We start from the raw sequence: 20,231 nt of genomic DNA, 5'->3' as shown, positions 1-20,231 counted from the left end.
TGCAAGCCCCTGCAAGATTTCTCGGCTGGGGCCAAGGAAACCGCTCACGAGTGTTCATTCGTATCAAACTCCCTGGTGGCATTGAAACATGTGCCTGCGGTTTGTGTGCTGCAAACACACATCTGTCTTGTGGCAAATCGTCGTAAACCCGAGGGAGCAAAATTCTTCCGCGGGGGTCACCTTTATATTTCTGAGCATTATTTTCGCTGGGCGTCGTTACCAACCCATGGCACATGTGTACATGCGTGCATGAGATGGGAGACTGTGTGTGGGGCGGGAGCAGCGGTGGTGGAGTTGTTAGTGCACTGCGCTATGGACCTGGATACCTGATGTTGATTTTTTCCGACCGCAGGTAACATCATTGACGAATGATATTGCAATGGTCAGTGTAGAAAAGCTGTGTTAATACAGAAGCCCCCATAACTTGGGCAGCACATGGGAGGCCTTCATCCAGCAGTGGGTTGACAATAGGTATAAATATATATATACTATGGGACCTTTTATCCAGTCATACAAGTATGAAAAAAAATAATAGGTTTTACCTTTTTTTGGCAATAAAACAGGTGTTAAGATGTTTAAACACCAAATATATACCTTTTTCACGTTATCTAGTTGAATGTTCACCACAAGTACGTGTGGTTAAAGCAGACTTGAATCATTGCAAAAGGTTTCTCTTTGGTGTTTGCACATTTTAACATCTGCTTTATTAGAAGAAATAAACTTATTTTTTTATTTTTCATACGTAAAAATATACATTAACACTTGGACACGGATGAATGATTCTTTATCTTTCAACACAAATGACGCACAACAGCGATGCCTCGACAGTGGAAGGAGTCGTTAAACATCATAACCCCATAAATGCGTAGGGTTTACTTCTTAAAATATGGTTTTAAAATAAGATTAACGTGTTGAAAACTTGCAGTAGTTAATAATGACATTCTCAAAATATCTTGACTTGGGACCCCTGGGTATTTATATAATTTTCGACGGCACCCAATATATTGTTTGTTAAATCTTAAGATTTCTCAAAATGCAGCAGTAAACACTTCACGTAAATCCATAAAACATTTCCTCCCATCAGTCTTTATAAACATGTCACTGCTCACTGCAATAACATGCTCGGAAGATCGTACGCAATGCGCACTCGTAAAATATTCCACTTTCGTCAATTTCTGTGCAAGCCTTTGTCGTTGTTGTTGCTCTTGTTTAGCTGCTGGTTGTAATGTTTCTCCCATCACAGGAGGAGCGTATCGAATGCAGGCAACGTTTGGTTTTTTTGCAATATGGATGTGCGACCGCTGTGGGTTTGGTGAGTGTCTGGACACCTCCAATGTGTGCAGGATGGCATTTTCATCCCTTCAACAAGTTGGCACACAAATGGAGATTGTTCCGATAATGTAATATGCAAGTGCACTAACGCACGATCAGTAGGCTCGGCACCGAATAAGTAGCCAGTAGTTGAGCAGATTTAATATATTCCCAAGAAAGTAGAACTCCTCTTATCCGCAAAATGTGGGCGAACTTCGCCGATGCTCTCTCTAATCTAACAAAAAAAACCACGCACCAACAGGGCAGGAAACTCCCCAACTTCCAAAGTGTGTCTGCACCCCGATCGCAAGTCCTTCGATTTCTCGTAGTTGTTTCGGCTTGCGACGCCTGTAGACATTCAACTGCAGTCGAGTTTATTTCCCTACCAACAAACTGAGTTGTGACACTGGCGAGCAGGACGCCCGCCCCTGCTGTGTTCACATACGCGTCCACAATGGGGGGGGGAGGGATTCGACATCGGGAGGTCCGTTCTTTCTTCACAAGTGCGTCGTCTCATCGTTGTATCACCCTCGCGCTAAGCGCTTCAGATGTTAAAGCCATTTCATCCCGGGCAACCGGATCCTCAGTAAAGGCAGACTTAGCCGCCAGCTTTGAAGGGCTGAATCCAGCGATCCATTTCGCATTTATCACCTGGCTGCCCACCACCACCCCCACCACCACCACCACCCCGTCGTAAATTGTGTTTCCCCGTGGTCACGCGTGAGTCGGCGGGGACAGCCTTTGTTGGTATTTTTGTACGAGTCCGGTAAAGGCGCACGTTCAGCGTTTGATTTGCTGCAGCGGCAGCAGTGGTGGCGGCAGCAGCAGCAGCAGAAGCACGTGGTTGTGTGCTCGATTTGCATGCTGCCCGTGTCTGCCGTGGCGCTCATGAATTGTCGTTTGTCCTCGTGTGTGCTCAACCGAGTCTCTGCGGGACCACTTACGGGAACAGCTCATTTACATTCATTTTCATGTTTCAAATGTTGTTCTTTAATGTTTTTTTGAAAGTTGGAAAATCACCGTATAATGGTACGCATTAATGAATTACGCTAGAATAAATACGTGGAGTGTATTACACACACGACGTTTATATGTGTGGATGTGGATGTATTATACACACACGTATGCTGTAGACGGTATCTGATGAATGCACAGATGTGCAAAGTGAATGCGTTTAGTTGATAGTCTGTAAGTATGAAAGAGCTAGTCAGTGTCTAAATGGTTAAATGAGTACTGGAGTGGCGTTAATTTCTACTGACAGTCCTAAGCCAAATCGCAAAAATTCGACTGCTATAATAGGGGAACGTTCAACTATGAAAATAACCACTAGCCACATTTGATGACTATATACTATTTAATAATAATGTAAGGCTCTTTGGCATTCCACAGCGAGATGCACGCCTCCCCATGCCATGCCTGACTTGGGGATTGTTTGACCATACTTCACCACACTGGTCAGTGTGGGTCAATAAGTGGGAGACTCAGGACCTCTTCAGCTATGATTTGCCACTGATGTTAGCTGTGGTTGTAATTCAAACTCGGATAGGTGGGTTCATAACACAGCACGCTAACCTCTGCGCCACCGATCCCCAATATGCAATATAGCACGTTGCATATCTGACTCGCTGGGGACTGAGGTATGGGCGGCTACGTGACAAAGTCAGATATGTGAACATCCATAGGAAATAACAGTAACATCCACGCACAAATATGATTCTGGATAACAGTTAAGCGCAAACAGATTTAAATGTGGGACGATGCTTTTAATGTCGTTTCGAAGTACAAATAAAGTACGTACAAGAATACATAAATAACCTATTAAACATTTTTTCTTTTATCTTACCAGGTAAAGCTCACTGAGCATATATAGCTATTTTTCAGAAGCGACCTGGCCACATATGATAGCGCAACAAAGTGGCTTATCGCGTGTAAATGTATAGCAAACAAATACTCTAAACGCAGTTTTTTTTTCTTCTAAATGTGGAGGGGAAACCGGTGGACCCGTAAAAAACTCCACGGGTTAGAGAGAGAGAGAGGGAGAGACATAAAACCTCACAAATATGCACGTGTCAGGCTTGGGATCAAACCCACGACCTCCTGCATACCTGGCGAGGGAGCTAACATCTCGCCACCGCGGTAGGAGGCAGGGTCGCGTTTGTGAACGTCTATTGAAAATGACAGTTACACCGTTCGCAAATACCGCCATGGATGTGGGCGTTTAAATCGGTCAGGGTTTGATATGTTGACGGCTGAAATATGCGGAATTGTACTACTGTGCACAGCATTTAATGATGTGACTGGCAAAAGGGAACACTTAGGCGTGGGTACTGACTTCAAAGTATGCGGCCGTCTGCTATCAAGTTTGCTATCGCTGAGATCTTTTTTGTTTTAAACCGAAAGCGCAGACAGCAAGATGCCATTGTCTCTCAATGTGTGCCTCATGAGCGGCCTGCTGCTGCCGCAAGGCCTGAAGTGGAAGGGGTCTTTAAACGTGATTATGAGTGATGATAGCGTAAGTGCAGTTTGACTAGAAGTGGGTTATCAGATCGCCTCTCGTCAAGAGGTTGTTTTTATGCTTCAAAGTTCACAGCTCAACAAAGATTAATGGTTTTCCCTTTTTTGTTGGTTTTATTTTGGGCCTGGGGTTTTTTTGCACGTTTGACCTGCGCGGACATCGTTAGTGTGAGGTTCAAATGTGCCGTTTGGCGTTTGTGTTCAGTTGCATTTGCATGCGTCCTCTCTTGTGTGTACATTGCAACGACAGATTATAAGACTACGAATGGTATTGCAATTGCAATGGCCATAATGTGATCATTACGGTGTCATGATAAATTACAAACACATGTTCTACCGGGAATGTTTGATGTTTGAGTTCAGTGGTTAACAAGTAACTTTTATTTTTTATTTAAATGTGCGGCCTTCAACAATTACCGTGGACTGGATATTTGTTTCCTGTATTTATCAAGCACATCGACCAGCGGGCGATAAAAGCGCATTGCCTGCAAGGCTAATGACTATGAATGTGCATAATTCCGTCAGATCTGAGAAGCTACACAGGGCTTGGGGCCCGGTTATTGCAAAAAGGGTGACCGCCGAGCCTTGCCGGCGTTTGTCGGCGTGGAGATGGCAGGTGACTAGGGGATGGCATTGCGGATAGTCACCCCCTCGCACGACTGTTAGATTTATTTCGTTTCCTCCTACACGAAGCCAAACACTTGATACTGATATTGGCCAAACATCCCTATGCCAAAAGGGTGAAAGAGAGTTATATTCTCAATTATGCTTTCATTGGTAAATAAATGGCATAATAACATTAGTGCTTTTTCCCAGAAGCATATGCATACCGTGGCTTATTTCTCAGCAGAGGTTGTATCTTCACCTTGGAATTTCGATTCCTTTTTGTTTTTGTAAAAAATACAAATCCAGAGCCATTTTTGTTACTGGATGACGGCCGCGGGGATTGTTCAGCCACAGTTTGGCGAGCTTTGTCCGAAGAATAGGAGTGCCCAGGACTGGTTCAGATATCACTCGCTAACTGATGTAAGCAGTGGCCAGGGATAAAACTCAGGTTTCCAGATTAAGAGTGCTGCACGCTATCCACTGTGCCACTATTCCACTGCTCCACCCCTCTTCATTATTTTGAAAGGATAATTTACTTTAAGACATATGATCAATATTGTCCGGTGCCAAAAAGTGAGCAAATATGAGGTAGGAGACATTATTGACTATGACACCATGTTTTGCGTAGTAATTGTAGCGTGGCAATATGCGTTGTGATTTGCATCACGCCAACGTTACTTTCCATTCATGGTTGAAGTGGTATTTTTTTATTATTTTAGTGATTCTGCAGCTGATTTAAAGAGTGAGGTTTTTATTTCTTCTTCCTCCTTCTTCTTCATCCTCCTCTTCTTATTATTATTCTTCTTCCTCCATTTTTGGCTTTTAGCATTGTGCAATAACTTGCAGCACTGGAAAACTCAATTCTCTACTCCAGAGCACAAATACATCTTCAAAGACATGCCTGAATATCTTTGAAAGCCTGGACGGGCTGAAGATCAAAGATTGCAGTCACTGGTACTCACTTAAATTTTAAGCCTAAGAGGCTCAAAGGCAGAAGATATACATATATATTTCACAATAGGAAAATGCATATATTATCATCTGCCAGGAGAGCTTAGGAGTCTTGCAAGTACTATGCATGCATCAATGTAGTTTTGGCTTTAGGACATTTTGGTTTGATGCTGCATTAGTAGTGGAGCTTGGGTAGGACACGTCGCGAGAAAAATGATGGCCTGTGGTTGAGAATGAACGATGATGCAGCAGCCAGAGGAGGAAAGCATGCCCGAGAGGATGTGTCCACCATGGAGATGGAGCGTGGAAATCAGCTCGTGTGCCAGAGCTGGATTGAATGTTCCAATGCTCGACCGTGAGACATAACCATGGCTTGGGGAGGTCTTCATCCAGCAGTGGATAAAGCATGGAGCGAGGAAATAAGCTCGTGTGCCAGAGCTGGATTGAATGTTCCAATGCCGTGAGACATAACGTTGGCGTGGGGAGGTCTTCATCCACCAGTGGATAGAGCATGGCTTCTGATGATGGTAATAATGATGATGATGACGACGACTTCACTTAAAATGACCCTTGATCAAATGTGCAGGTACAATGTATTGCTTGGGCATTTACTGAGAAGTGTTCCTTTTGATAAATGCACAGAGCTTCAATAACAGCCACCACGACTTTTCGGACTGCATAACGAAGACAAAACAAAGCTCCCCGTATTGCCTATAACAGATTGTTCGGGTAAGTGGCTGTTAGTGCGCACCTCTGAAGGCTGGCACGGCACACGAGGGAGTGGATAGTCAACACCACGCCCGGCCGGCCGCCTTTGTCTCACCATTGGTGATGTTTACACACCGCACCAGATAATTGTCACCGGTGTTGGCCGTGGGCGGGGATCGAGCTGGTAGTGCAGTGCACTAAACGCTACACTGCCGATCCCCACCGGGCCTGCGTGATCACACACACACACCGTCTCTGCTATGAGACTGCACGGCACTTTGGCCATCACAAAAATTAGTGCTCGCTGGGGAAACTGAACCGAGGCGGTGTATCCGTCTAACTCGACGTTCCCACGTGCACGGGGCAGCAGTCACGATGCCGCGTTACATTTTGCGACAGAACGTTAAGGTCAAAGCACATGCAGATTAGCTCCGAGCGGTGTGAGCATGCAAGTGTTTTTAATCATTACATAACCACCTAATTGGTTGGGGAATTAAGGTAAACTGGCCTGGGCACGTTTAAGGCGAGGCGAAGTACACGCACTTACTACCTCACTCACCCAAGCGTTGGATGACCGTTCCAGATGTGCTCCGTTTGCGAGGCCCTACACTCCTGAGGATGTCTCTAAGCACTTGTAAAGCAGATTAATCACTGATTTCCGACCTCACGTGCTGCAGAGCACGGAGCTGGGATTTTTTTTTTTATGAAGCCTTGTGGAACGGATGCCGTGATGATAATGGCAAAACTGGAAATTACTCCTGGCTGCGTGCGCGCCGAGATTCGGGGTAGCATCAGAGCGTCCGACAGCGAAACATTGTGCGACGTTCTTTTGTAGGTCTTGGCCAATAACTGTTCCACGTGCCAGCGCCGTGTGCAAAACGGGGCAGCTCTTGTTGGTTGCTAAACTATCTAAATGTGGTTGTGTTTAAAGTGAAATTTGTAGAGAGATTTCTTCTTCTTCTTCTGCAGCTTATTTAATATGCATGCCTTCCAATGTGACTAGAGCCACATGCATTGGACCTTTCGGGAATTCATTGGTTTCTCGTCAAGGAAAAACGTTGCTGCGTGGACGTTGTGCAAAAGACATGGCATTAGCAGACAGCTTTCTTCTGTAAGGTTCTTAATAAAGATATCAAGTTCCACTTTGCAGAGTAGGACGGAGGGCTTTGATTGATTTAGCCGACGAGTCTTGTAGAGAGAGAAAAAATGCTACTTGCACACTATGCAGCTATTCATGCAATTCCTAATAAAGTTTATCTTTGAAGTTGATCGACGCTGACAGTGTTGTGCATTGCTAAACTAGGTGCTGAAACTCAATTGGTGGCTGTTGCTTCAAAGCATCTAAATTGGGAGGGTAGAGGGAATCCTAACACGACTGCACGACCGTTTGGCATTGCCCACATTGCATACCAGGCTGCAAACAACAGGGACGGAGTGTTTAATGTCAATTCCAGATGTTATGCGGTAAAGAATCCAAAGAAATTGGATCCCACTAGACCCATTAAACTGAATTATCTGTATCACGTAACCTTGAACTTCCGGTATAAGACAGGCCCTGGTTGCTATAATTGGTTGCAAAGGTTTTTTTTATTATTATAAATATATATTTCTAAGACATGGTGTGCGGTGAGCAGATTTAATCATGCATCTGCTGTGCATACAAAGGAACGTTTGCGTGTATAACATTAAACACTTTGGTCAACATCTGTCCCCTGCTTTGAGATCGGCAGCACATTTTCCAAAATGTTTATTTTTTCTTCTTCTTTGTGCCGCACAAGTCATTAGCATGTATCATGACATAAAAGTACCACGATGAATGCTCAATGAAAAAAATCAATCAAAACTAATATAATCATAAATCACGTTTAGATGTAACGAGTTGAAGACTTTAAAAAGCATTGAAATAATTATTTTCTTTCATTAATCGTGCGCGATTTAACCCCCCCCCTTCTATTTTAGAATGACTGCAGATTCCCCCTCCCCACCACCCACCAAAAAGAAAAATAAATAGCCATGCTGCTTCATTTTAATGATTTCTATTCTTTCGGTCCTTTGGCACGGACGTTGGTGTCACGCAAGGAGTAAAGCGCCAGCGAAAAGCACGATTTCGACCGTAATCAATCTCGTTCCAGCAGGTTTGGTCACAACCAGCTGTTCCCAGATGTGCCCCGGTTTAGCACAGCTCTGCAGTAGCGGCCACTTGACAAAAAGCGTATTTTATCATGAATCCCTTTTCACGTCAAATTTATCATTTTGCATTCTTGTGCCTGTCCTTCACGGAACTGTTCAATGAAACATATTACGGAAATATTTCACGAGGAAGCTGCGCTTTACCTCCCCGTACATTGAGGCACGCTTTGGTTCGGCGCAGTTTGCGATCGCACGCTTGTTTTTGCAGGGCGATCGTAAGGTGTTGGGTGAGGATGGGGTCGACGTGGATTGACGTGACCAACGTCGGGATTCTCGGTCCGACAGTGGACGTTTCGTCGCCCTCTTTCTCCAGCTCGCCGTGCCCTGCCACATTTGACAGCCGGAGGAGACAAAGGCCGAGACCAGCTGTCTGTCGACGTGATGAGACGGTGTTAAAGGCAGCGGCGACTTAGTGTGATTAAACAAAAAACGTCACCGGGGGGGGGGGGGGGGCCTCTTTTCTTTTTTTAGAGTGCGACCTGGACGCTCGTTAAAAAGCTGGATTCGTTTGAAGGTCTCTTTGCGAGCGACGATTCTGACGAGGCGTTGGCAAGTTTTTTGAGGTGGTGCGTGAAAGCCATGGAACCATGTTGATGACTTTATGGATGCGTGTGCGCGTTGTCCCACTTTGTCCAGTAAAGTTCACAGAGTGGAGCATTGAATGTTTGCGTCTTTATTTGGAAAGCATAATCGAGTGTGACACTGGCAAGCGGTATTGAAACCGGAGTATGGATTTTACACTTACAGAAGCTTGTATATCTTGAGTGCAGGGAATTCGCTTGAATGGGTGCGGATGTAAAATTCAATTCACCCACGGAAAAAGAGTCATTCATATTTGTCGCTAGGACGATGCTTCTTCAGATGTATGGTGCAACAACGCGTATCCGACTCGCCAAGAGGACTGCGCACCTCCATATATAGGGGAGTTGCTGCGCTCCTACATCCCAATAGGAGCTCTGAGGTCGGCAGACTTGGATCTCCTCTGCATCCCCCAGAGCGAGGCTCAAGCCCATGGAGGATCTTGGGGGCCTTTGCTTCTGTGGTAGCCGGATTGCGGGCCTCTCTGCCAAAGGCTGTCGATGGGGGTGTGGGGGATGTGGGGGGGGGTCCGTTTCCGTCGGGATCTAAAAACGTTTGCCTTTAAGGTGGAGTTTTTTTCTATCTTACCCCCCCCCCTCCCGCGCGCCATGGTCATTGATGTCAAGTGCCTTGAGAGTTTATGAAAGGCGTTGTATTAATATGTTTGTATGATTTATATAATTAAAGACTGTATGTCACAAAAAGCCTCGAGGGCACTTCTCGACAAGGGTAGAAAGCTGAAATTTGGTAAACAGGTAGCTTTTAGGACACAAACAACAGAGGCAAACAATCTGAAAATTAGAGATTTTTCATTTGAAGGCACCCCCCCCAAAAAAAAATCACGATTTTAAGTGCCCCATGAACATGTTCGTACATGTCATTCAGAAACCGTTCAAGATATAAGATTGTGTTTTTTCGCTTGATAGAGCCTTGAACAGCAAATTAAATTAAAGTGAGAACCATTGTTCCGTCTTTTGTTTTTTAGATATTTCGGATTCAAGCGAGTTTTCAAGAAAAAAAATACGCATTTTATGATGTTCAAATCTGAATAATTCAAAAGCGGTACAAGATAGGAACAGAATATTTAATATGAGCGGTTTTCGGAAGGCACGTCTTTAAATATAACAAGTTGAATCAAATCGTCAACAAATTTTGTGTTGGGGGGGGGGGGATACAAATGTTTGGAGTAGTTATTCGTGTCTGATCGTAGATAAAAATTGTAAAAATCATATCGGATTAATATTACTACATGTGCTTTCTCAAACGTCTGATTTTCTTGCTTGAAATATCGGCGTGCCGGTTTGTTTATAGTCCATTGTAACTCCTCCAGCCACTATGGTCCGGAATTCCACACAACTCTTTCATTGCCCCCCCCCCCCCTCTCTCTCCACCCAAACCCCTCCCCCCTCTCTCTATTTAAGGCCTCAACACAATGTCGCTGTCTTTCTGTTTGTCATTTTTTGGAAGAACGTTAATCAACCAGGTGGGGTGTTGACTGTTGTGTGAGTCGACTCTCTCTCTCTGTTGCATTGCATTATATTTCTAAGTTTACTATGTTTGTTTTTTCGCATTCATTCTTACCTGATGATGGTCGCTTGTTTTGCGATCGAAACGTCGTATTCTATGATTATTATTTGATTTTATTTTCTACGTGACTTTACCGAAAGAAAACAAAGAGTAATTATTATATTTATTGAAACTTTGGCCTGGCGAAGACAGCCTTCATGAACTAGTTATGAATGTTCCTGGAAAACAATGAAACGGAAACTTCTTTAAAACGTGGGGAAATGCTTCACTGTGCCCTGGCAGTAAGCGAATGTAAGCGAGATTAAGAAAAGATCGCGGTGTTTTACAGGGTCACAATTACATAACATGACAGGTACACAATGTACATGCGCTGCACTGGGTATGGGCGGTTAGTTGGTCAGGGTGGATGTGTGATGGTGGGATATGTTCCGTTGGACATTGCCCTTGTCTTATTTATTTGAATGTATGTAGCACGTGCATTCGTCTCGTCCCTTCACCTGATGAAGGCCGCTTGTGTTGTGGCCGAAACGTCGTGAGAATTTTTATTGTGTTATTTTATTTTATCAATGTATTATTTTCTTCTCATTCTACGTGGCTTTACCGAAAGAACCAAAGAAGATGAATCCTTGCAGTCACGAAAGCTTTAAATCGAAATTTAAAACGTGCATTCTGCTTTTCGTGCCGTCCATTTTGAGCAACTGCAATTCACATTATTTCTACAATCCTATCAAAATGCGTTTTGATTAGTGTGTTTTCACACCATTTCCAAATTAACACTTAAAATTTCCAAATACACGGTTACGTAAAATAACTTTTTTCCCCTTTCAAGGACATAAAGGTTTTCAGGTGTTTTTTTCCTCCTCTCTCCCAAGGTTCTAGTGTACCGTAATTTTATCCACATGCCCTTGTGTTGACTTACAAAAAAAAACTAAGGGTGACTTCATGCCACAAATGCTTGTTTTAAAAACAGAATAAAAATGTAAAAAATGCACTATGAATGAAAAGCGCTAAATTGAAGTTGGTTCGTTCATTTTTCATAAAGGAAAACATATATTTGACGTGCTTCTTTTTCTTGCAACCTCTGTAACTTTCTCTCTCTCTCTCTCTCTTTTGTTATAGCGCGATTTTTTCACTCTGGAAGAATTCTGGTTCGTGCCTCGAATGAGTGGTAATGGTTAGAGAGACTCTGCCCGGACTACCAAATGACTTGGCCCCCCACCCTCCTCCTCACCCCCAGTCCACATTTCCAAAACGTGAAGCCAGCCCCCCCCCCTTCTCTCGCTCCCTTCTCGCATTCCAGCCAGTGCACGGCATGAGCTGTTGTGTCTGCAGGCCTTGTCGTCTCTCGCCACGAGACCTTGTTCAGGAGCCCGCTGCCCTGATATGAGTGATGGCTGGGATGTTTTGTGTAATCCTCGTGGCTGCTCAGCTGGAAGAACAGGCTGATTTTGGTTTTTACACAGAGCCCGCCTGCATGCCTGCTTGATGCTGCTTGCTCAGATGTTGCAACCCTTAACCCTCCAAAACCTGCCGAAAACAAATCTTGATCCTCTCAACGCAAACCCCTCCACCCCCCCCTCCCCACCACAATATCCCATCCTCCACCTTACCTCACGATATCCCTCCCTGAAAGCACAGCTTCAAGGATACCTGAGTGACTGTGTGGACCGTGATGTACAAGTGTAAAGACTGTGTGAGTAAGTCTCGAGGTGAAGACGGGGTGTCAGCAAGGCTGGATGCAAAGACGAGGTGGCGGCAAGTCTGGAGTTCCTTGGTTGGGAAATTCCCCAAAGAGACAGCTGGGCAAATTCCCCCGAAGAATCCACGAGGACATAAGCAGGGCAAGAAGGGAAGTTCGGGGTTTGTGTCATCACTGTCTTCACGTCGTCACTGTCTTCACGTCGTCACTGTCTTCACGTCGTCACTGTCTTCACGTCATCACTGTCTTCACGTCATCATTGTCTTCACGTCGTAGCTGTCTTCACGTCATCATTGTCTTCACGTCGTAGCTGTCTTCACGTCGTCACTGTCTTCACGTCATCACTGTCTTCACGTCATCATTGTCTTCACGTCGTCATTGTCTTCACGTCGTCACTGTCTTCACGTCGTCACTGTCTTCACGTCATCACTGTCTACACGTCATCACTGTCTTCACGTCATCATTGTCTTCACGTCGTCACTGTCTTCACGTCGTAGCTGTCTTCACGTCATCACTGTCTTCACGTCATCATTGTCTTCACGTCATCACTGTCTACACGTCATCACTGTCTTCACGTCATCACTGTCTTCACGTCATCACTGTCTTCACGTCGTCACTGTATTCACGTCATCACTGTCTTCACGTCATCACTGTCTTCACGTCATCACTGTCTTCACGTCATCATTGTCTTCACGTCGTAGCTGTCTTCACGTCATCATTGTCTTCACGTCGTAGCTGTCTTCACGTCGTCACTGTCTTCACGTCATCACTGTCTTCACGTCATCATTGGCTTCACGTCGTCATTGTCTTCACGTCGTCACTGTCTTCACGTCATCACTGTCTTCACGTCATCACTGTCTTCACGTCGTCACTGTCTTCACGTCGTCACTGTCTTCACGTCGTCACTGTATTCACGTCGTAGCTATCTTAGCGTCGTCAATGTCTTCACGTCATCACTGTCTTCACGTCATCACTGTCTTCACGTCATCACTGTCTTCACGTCGTCAATGCCTTCACGTCATCATTATCTTCACGTCGTCACTGTCTTCACGTCATCACTGTCTTCATGTCGTCACTGTATTCACGTCGTAGCTGTCTTCACGTCATCACTGTTTTTACGTCGTCACTGTCTTCACGTCATCATTCTCTTCACGTCGTCACTGTCTTCACGCCATCACTGTCTTCACGTCGCCACTGTCTTCACGTCATCATTATTGGTAGTGTGCTGCTATAGACCGCCTAGTGCGAAGGATGTTGAAGCTGCATCTGCACTGAGAGAGCTTTTTGGGGGCCTCCCTATAGGTGAAATCGTTTTAGTGGGTGATCTAAATTGGAATTGGCTAAACCCGCCGGCCGTGGCCACAAATTTTACAGATGCATTTAACCTGTTTCAATTAATAAATGTCCCCACAAGACCCAATTTCAACCGAGAGGATGGTTTCAAATTAAGCAACCATTGGAAAGATGTTCTGAATCAAACCAAACATTAAACTAATTTTCAATGGTACAGTATATTTTTTCAAGTAGTGGTATCCCAAACTTTCGCAGCTGCTTAAATTCCCTTTTCACACCATCAATAGGTAAACTCCCCCATCCCCTCCCCCCCTTCGCTGACCTGCACATGTTCACCCCGTCTACACCGCTCATCATACTAAGTCCGCCAATGTAATGCAAATTTTTATGCTAATTCCTTTGTCAAGGCGCTCTGTTTCCTCTCATACAGCTTAAAGGTCGCGGTCTGAGCTTGGCTGTGTTCACTCCAGCGCTGTCCTCTAGACAGTCTGGTCCCTTCACCTGATGAAGGCCACATGTGTTGTGGCTGAAACGTCGTGATTTTTGTCGTTTTATTTTTTTACCTACGTGACTTTACCGAAAAGAACCAAAGAGTATGGACTCTTTGAGGCACTTCAGCACTCAGGCATTTACTAATGATGTGCTTCACTCGGATATTGACAAGGTCTGTGATATCCCCAACCTGACTACGGCTTGGGAGACTTTCAGGTACACGTTTCTCCAAATTCTTAACAAACATGCTCCGTTGGTTATATTTAAAACTAAAGGCAACCGCCCACCATGGTATGATCCTTTGATTACAAAGTTCATGAAAACTAGGGACAAGGCTTGGGCATGTGCTCAGAAAAGTAATTTGGTAAATGACTGGCTAGAATACAGGATTTTAAGGAATAGATGCGTAAAAAAAACGGCATGCAAAAAATGCCTACTTTTCCTCCACTCTCCTGGAATCACATGGAAATGCCAGGATTTTTTGGAAAACAATCAAATGTATCGAAAAGGCATCCAAAACAGACAATCTCCCTGTTGAGCTTAACCAAAATGGGGAATATTTTTCAGATCCCAAAATAAGAGTTGACAATTTTAACCTTCATTTTTCTGAAGCTGGTAATCTTTCCTACACCCCTGTCCAAACATTAAACGAATTTAGTTTCCAGCCAATCCACGAAAGTAATGTTCTGAAACAACTGTCCTAGTTCAAAGGGTCCTCCTCTACCGGAGCAGATAGTTTTCCCGTCTTTGCTCTACTAACTGTTGGTCACCTAATATACAAACCTATAACCCATATTTTCAACCTGTCCATCAAAGAAGCATCAGTTCCTCTGCAATGGAAATATTCCTATGTCCATCCACTTCACAAAGGGAGCCCTAAAGATGATCCCAATAACTACCGACCTATCTCAATTTTGTCCCCATTGATGAAAATTTTTGAAAAATTATTGAACTACCAAATTAGCAGTTGCATGTCCACCAACAATCTACTACATCTAAAACAATCTGGGTTCTGAAAAAATTACAGCACCACATCTGCTGCATTAGACTCTCTGAATGAAATTTACAGTAGCCTTGATAGTAAGCAGTACTGTGCCTGTCTCTTTCTTGACCTGTCCAAATCTTTTTATATAGTAGACCACAACACCCTGCTTAGTAAACTAAGTTGCCTCGGTTTTTCCGAAAACACAGTAAAATGGTTAAAAAATTACCTCTTTTCTCGCACCCAAACTGTATTCACAGATAGTTGGAGGTCAAACAGTGTTAAGATAACAAAAGGGGTTCCACAAGGTTCCATCCTCGGCCCCCTCTTGTTCTCTCTTTATGTCAATGACTTGGGCACTGACCTGGATCATTCCAGGGTAAATCTTTTTGCAGATTATACGATACTGATTACTGCTGGCCGCTCTCCGGATAATGTGATTGCTAAGCTCCAGGGTGATTTCAACAAACTACAACATCAGCTAGTTGCTCTTAAACTAGTCCTGAATACCTCCAAAACCAAGGTGCTATGCTTCTCACCGGGACTAAAGCAGGAAGTTATTTTTCCCCAATTACATTCCTTAAATAATTATCAAATAGAGCAAGTCAAGATCTATAAGTATATGGGGGTCATCCTGGATTCAAAAGTGAATTTTGAAGATCACATTGATTATATTGGTAAAAAGACAAAAATAAAAATTGATTTCCTGTATCGACACAAGCACTGCTTCCCCCCTATGTTCCGTTTGGAATTGATAAAAGCTACCATACTGCCTCTACTTGTTTACTGTGATATCGTGTATAAATCAGCCCCAAGTAATGTACTGAAGAAGCTTGATTCCATCTATCACTCGGCCTTAAGATTTGCATTGAACTGCCCATATAGGATTCACCACTGTGATCTCTACATTGGGTCAAACTTAACATCTCTTAATGTTCGATGGCTTGTGCACCAGATCTTATTTATTCACGATGTACTTACAAAAAAATCCGCAGACTACCTGCTGGATCTCCTCTCTGTTTCAAAGAACAAATTTGACCTCAGGTCTTCGCTCATTTACCAGCTTCACATTCCCTATTGCCGTACAAAAACCGGAGGAAGGGCCTTTGCTATTGATGCCCCCAGGGTCTGGAATACTATTGCCAATAAACTGCAACTTGAATCACTACCTATGAGATCTTCACTCAAAACTGCTCTAGAGGAGTTGTACACCCCTAGCTGCCACTGCTATTCAGTGGCCTAAAATAAAATAAAATGTTTCGCTCCGGATGACCGCTGCAAAGTATTAACTGTATTTTGATTTAGTGTGCTGATCTTAAAGGTGCATTGAAAAATGTGATTCTCCGACTGATGCTCCTGTTGTTGTGGAGTGACTCATGCAGCCAGCAATGGCTCTAGGGTTTGGTGTTACATGTTATTTATGTAGTTTAGTGTTAAAAAAAATCGGTCACAGTTCCTATGATCACTGTTACATTGCTTTTATGGCTTTATTTTGGTGATTTCTAAAAGTTTTTTGGTTTGGCCATGTTTTTGTTTATTGTAGTACGGAGTTAGACTGATGGCCTTAATCTTACTTGTCTTGTGGTTGTTGTTGTTGTTGTTTGACTTGTATCCCACTGGGATTTTTGCACACAGCATTGGTGTACGGTGCTATTTCAGGAATATTTTGATGTTTTTTTTCCTGGATTTTCTGTTTGCACAGTCACATAGTCACTTTAAGATGTTTTTCTTGTTCATGTTTTTGTTTTTTTGTTTGTTGCGGTTGCACCCGATTCAAGAGCCGAATGGCTCACAGGGCTATACCAAATAAATGGAACTATGAACTATGAACGTCATCGCTCTCTTCACGTCGTAGCTGTCTTCACGTCATCACTGTCTCTACGTCATCACTGTCTTCAAGTCATCACTGTCTTCACGTCATCGCTGTCTGCTCGGTCATACGATCTCCACGTGGGCATTATCTCATGATGACGGCGTCCTAAGCTAGGTTACGTGAAATTAAAGAAACCTCTAAAGTTCGAGTACGGAGTGATTACGCAAGTACGGAGTCATTACACAAGTGTAGATTGAAACATTTGACGATTGTGATTAACACCGTTCCAAGTTATAACAGAACAAATAGAGGAGGGTAATGCTTCAGACAATGGCCCTTTTTCCAGAGCAGACAGGAATGGCATCAACAAGGTGTTGCTTATATTCAAGCTGCACTGCACAATGAACTATGTGTCTAACGTGAGTTTGATTCCTGGCCACGGCTACACATCAATGGCAGGTGATACCTCAACTGATCCTGGCGCCCCCTTCACCAACTCACACTCCCCAGCATGGTGAAGTGTGTACAAAGACCACCTGTGATTGACAGGGCATGAGGAGGCCTTCGTCCAGCAGTGAATTACCACTACAGTACTAACTATGCAGGAATTGGATAATGTGTCTTCTTTGGTTCTTTCGGTAAAGTCACGTAGAATGTTATTGTTTTATTTTATTATTTTATTCTAATTCTACGTAACTTTACCGAAAGAACCAAAGAAGATGAATCCTTGCAGTCACAAAAGCTTTAAATGGATGTGTTTTACAACGAAGAGCCTTAAGAAGTGCTTGCGTTGTGTAGGGTACATTTCCATATTTATAAACATTTTCTCAGTTGGACACAGTTGAAATGGATATAGCTGTGCACATGCATATATATAGCAAATATGATATTATTAGCGTGAAGAATCTCAGTAGTACGTATGTATAGTTCGTATGTTTTTTAAAAAATATCTTAAATATATAAGTGCAAATGTGCATAATTCCTTGGTTTCCAATTTATATCATTGCAAATATATATTTAATTGTCTTTTTGAATAAGCTACTTTCATTCGTGTAGCATATATGGCAAAAGTGGTTATCCTATGGCACAACTCTATCTGCTAATACGAACGTGGAATTTCTACCAATGACTCAGGGCTGCAGACAGGAGATGAGCCACTGTCCCATGCTTAATTGAGCATGAAATTACTTTATTGTATTCCCCTTACACCGTATCAGTATATTATCCAAAAATACAACAAAAACACATTTTAAGGATGAAGATGGCTTGAGGTGAAAGGCTTTATGCGGAGTTTACAATAAGAATAGAATCAGTCGGTAATAAAACTGGAGAAATGTGGGCTGGGTCAGCAAGTTACAACAACAAAACAGTACAAAAAGCAACGATAGGAGTGCAAAAAATAGAGAAAAGGTAAGCAAGCCACGCAAGATAAACAAGCAAGCATAAATAAAGCATGTAAGGACAGAATTGCGCGCACGTAATTTCGTGCCGATTTTTCAACACTAAAATGCAACTTGGGGAAAGGCAGCGACAATGACAGGGTGGTGGGCTCGTGATTTATCGGTGCTAGTCAGCACCTCCCAACCCCGTCCGTACAGAGAAGCTGCACTAATCTCCGTAATGCCCCTCGAATGTAGTGACGGCACAACATCCGTGTAATAACAGAAAACAATACTGGCCTCTTGCCTTACTTCACATTCTTTTTGCGGGCTTTTTGAAGTGGTCCCCGGTGCGCTGACCGACAGGCATCTAAGCCATCCCGCATCGCTCGCCACCCTTGGCTCAGCTTCGCCAAGTGTCCTGTTGGGCCCTCGTGGCAACCCAGCAGAAAGGCCTTCATTTCACGTCGCACCTTTTTGGTGTACGATAGCAAAAAAACGCGGCTTGCGTTATGAGACGTGGCATTAACATTGTGGGTGATTTATATCGAGTGGATATTTTTAGATATTCATTTTGGGTGCATATATAGAGAGCCAAGTATGCGATTTTAGTCAATATTACATTTGTGATTGAACGTTCTTATACGCCTGGAAGAGGCTTCATTGCCCTTGTATATTACTGCTCTTGGCATTTCAAGTTTGACATTTATTCGGTGGTACAGTGCTTGAAAAGCCAAACTGCTGAGAGTAGAACATTTTCGTTACACTGGAATCTACCTGGTTCTGATAGCCTGCGCATTATAATCATCTTCACGATCATTTGCATCATCATCATCATCGCCTTTGAAATGATGTCTTCTCGCTTGCAGAATGAAGCCTTGTGCTCAGGTGACACTGGAAAGAAACGTGTTTAAAATGACAAGACTAAAACAAGCGAACCCATTTAACAATTCGAACGTGCGCTCAAAGTTAACGTTAAAAGAAAGGATGTAACATTCATCCTGATCCCAAAGCCGGCAATCTGTGCAAAATAACACTGCTCGATAAAGCGTAGCTTTGATGACAAAACAATGCCCAAATGAAACAATGTAACATCAATCCGAATAATATATTTTTAGCATCGCACCACTCTACACGACACTAAATCGCGCGACACTGCCATTGTCTCCAGTCCCGCGCGGCACCGAATTGCCTGGCCACGCGTAAACGCTTTTTTATTTTTAATTTGTCACTCACGCATTACCTCGAAGGTGTCGCGAAAGTGCTCAGCTGGTGACGGATACCCGACTATTCTCAGCTCGGGCAGGGGCACAAAAATTCCAGGACGGAATGTGTCGGCGTGTAACCCCACCGCCCAGACCACCTCCTGCTCCATCCGCTGGCTGTCCATCCATGTGTGGACCTTGGATTGTTTCTTTCCATGTTGTGCAGAGGTTACAGTTCACTGAGCAGGGCCACCCTGCTGAGGTGAGTATAGAAATGTTCTTGACAGGGTTAAATCCACTTTCCCATGCCGTAAAAACCAGTCGTGTTTCAACTTTTTCCTGCCTTGTCTCCGATGAACATTGTGACTATCACTTAGGCATTGTTCTCCTGCTCCCCCCTGTCATGGCTGAGAGATTACTTTATCTTTTGACAAGTAATTCCAGGCCGATTACTGACATAACACAAGGGAGGTTCTTTCTTTAGTTCATTTCATTTCAAGGGAAATACTGTTTTGACATTTGTGATAGTAAATGAATAATGTCTTCCACACACACGAAAACAAAGATCCCCTTTCTCGGATAGACTGTGGGAGCAATTTCCATTAGCAATTGCTGCAACAATGGGAATTGTGTGGCCAGATTGATTCCTGTCCGTTTTTTTGTATCCCCAGTTCTAATGTTTATTATGAAGATTGAGTAAACCTAGGGGAGGCTCAGTACTCCAAAGATGGGAATCGAACTCAGGTCATAGTGCGGTGTGATAACCACTCTGCTCCAAACTTACATACACACATACATTTTATGCGCACTGAATTTAGGATCTAAATTTGTATACTAATTTAGTTAAGATAGTATTATTTTTTAATATGCACTCTGTATATATTAATCAATTGCTTATCTTGTGGGTGTTATTGAAACAGTAACAGGTTTTATCAAACGTGCAAAATAAACATTCAAACATACGAGAGCTAAAACATGTTCA

General features: G+C 43.5%; 1 protein-coding gene across 1 annotated transcript in view; it reads left to right on the top strand.

The window, feature by feature from the left end:
• Nucleotides 1-20,231, top strand: part of LOC116939525 (A disintegrin and metalloproteinase with thrombospondin motifs 17) — a 122,696-nt gene that overhangs the window by 6,407 nt on the left and 96,058 nt on the right. The window lies entirely within an intron of this gene.

Source organism: Petromyzon marinus, chromosome 1 (genome assembly GCF_048934315.1).
Source record: "Petromyzon marinus isolate PM22_M1 ecotype Great Lakes invasive population chromosome 1, UKy_Petmar_22M1.pri1.0, whole genome shotgun sequence".
Taxonomy (NCBI): domain Eukaryota; kingdom Metazoa; phylum Chordata; class Hyperoartia; order Petromyzontiformes; family Petromyzontidae; genus Petromyzon; species Petromyzon marinus.
This window is presented reverse-complemented; position numbering and strand designations above follow the sequence as displayed.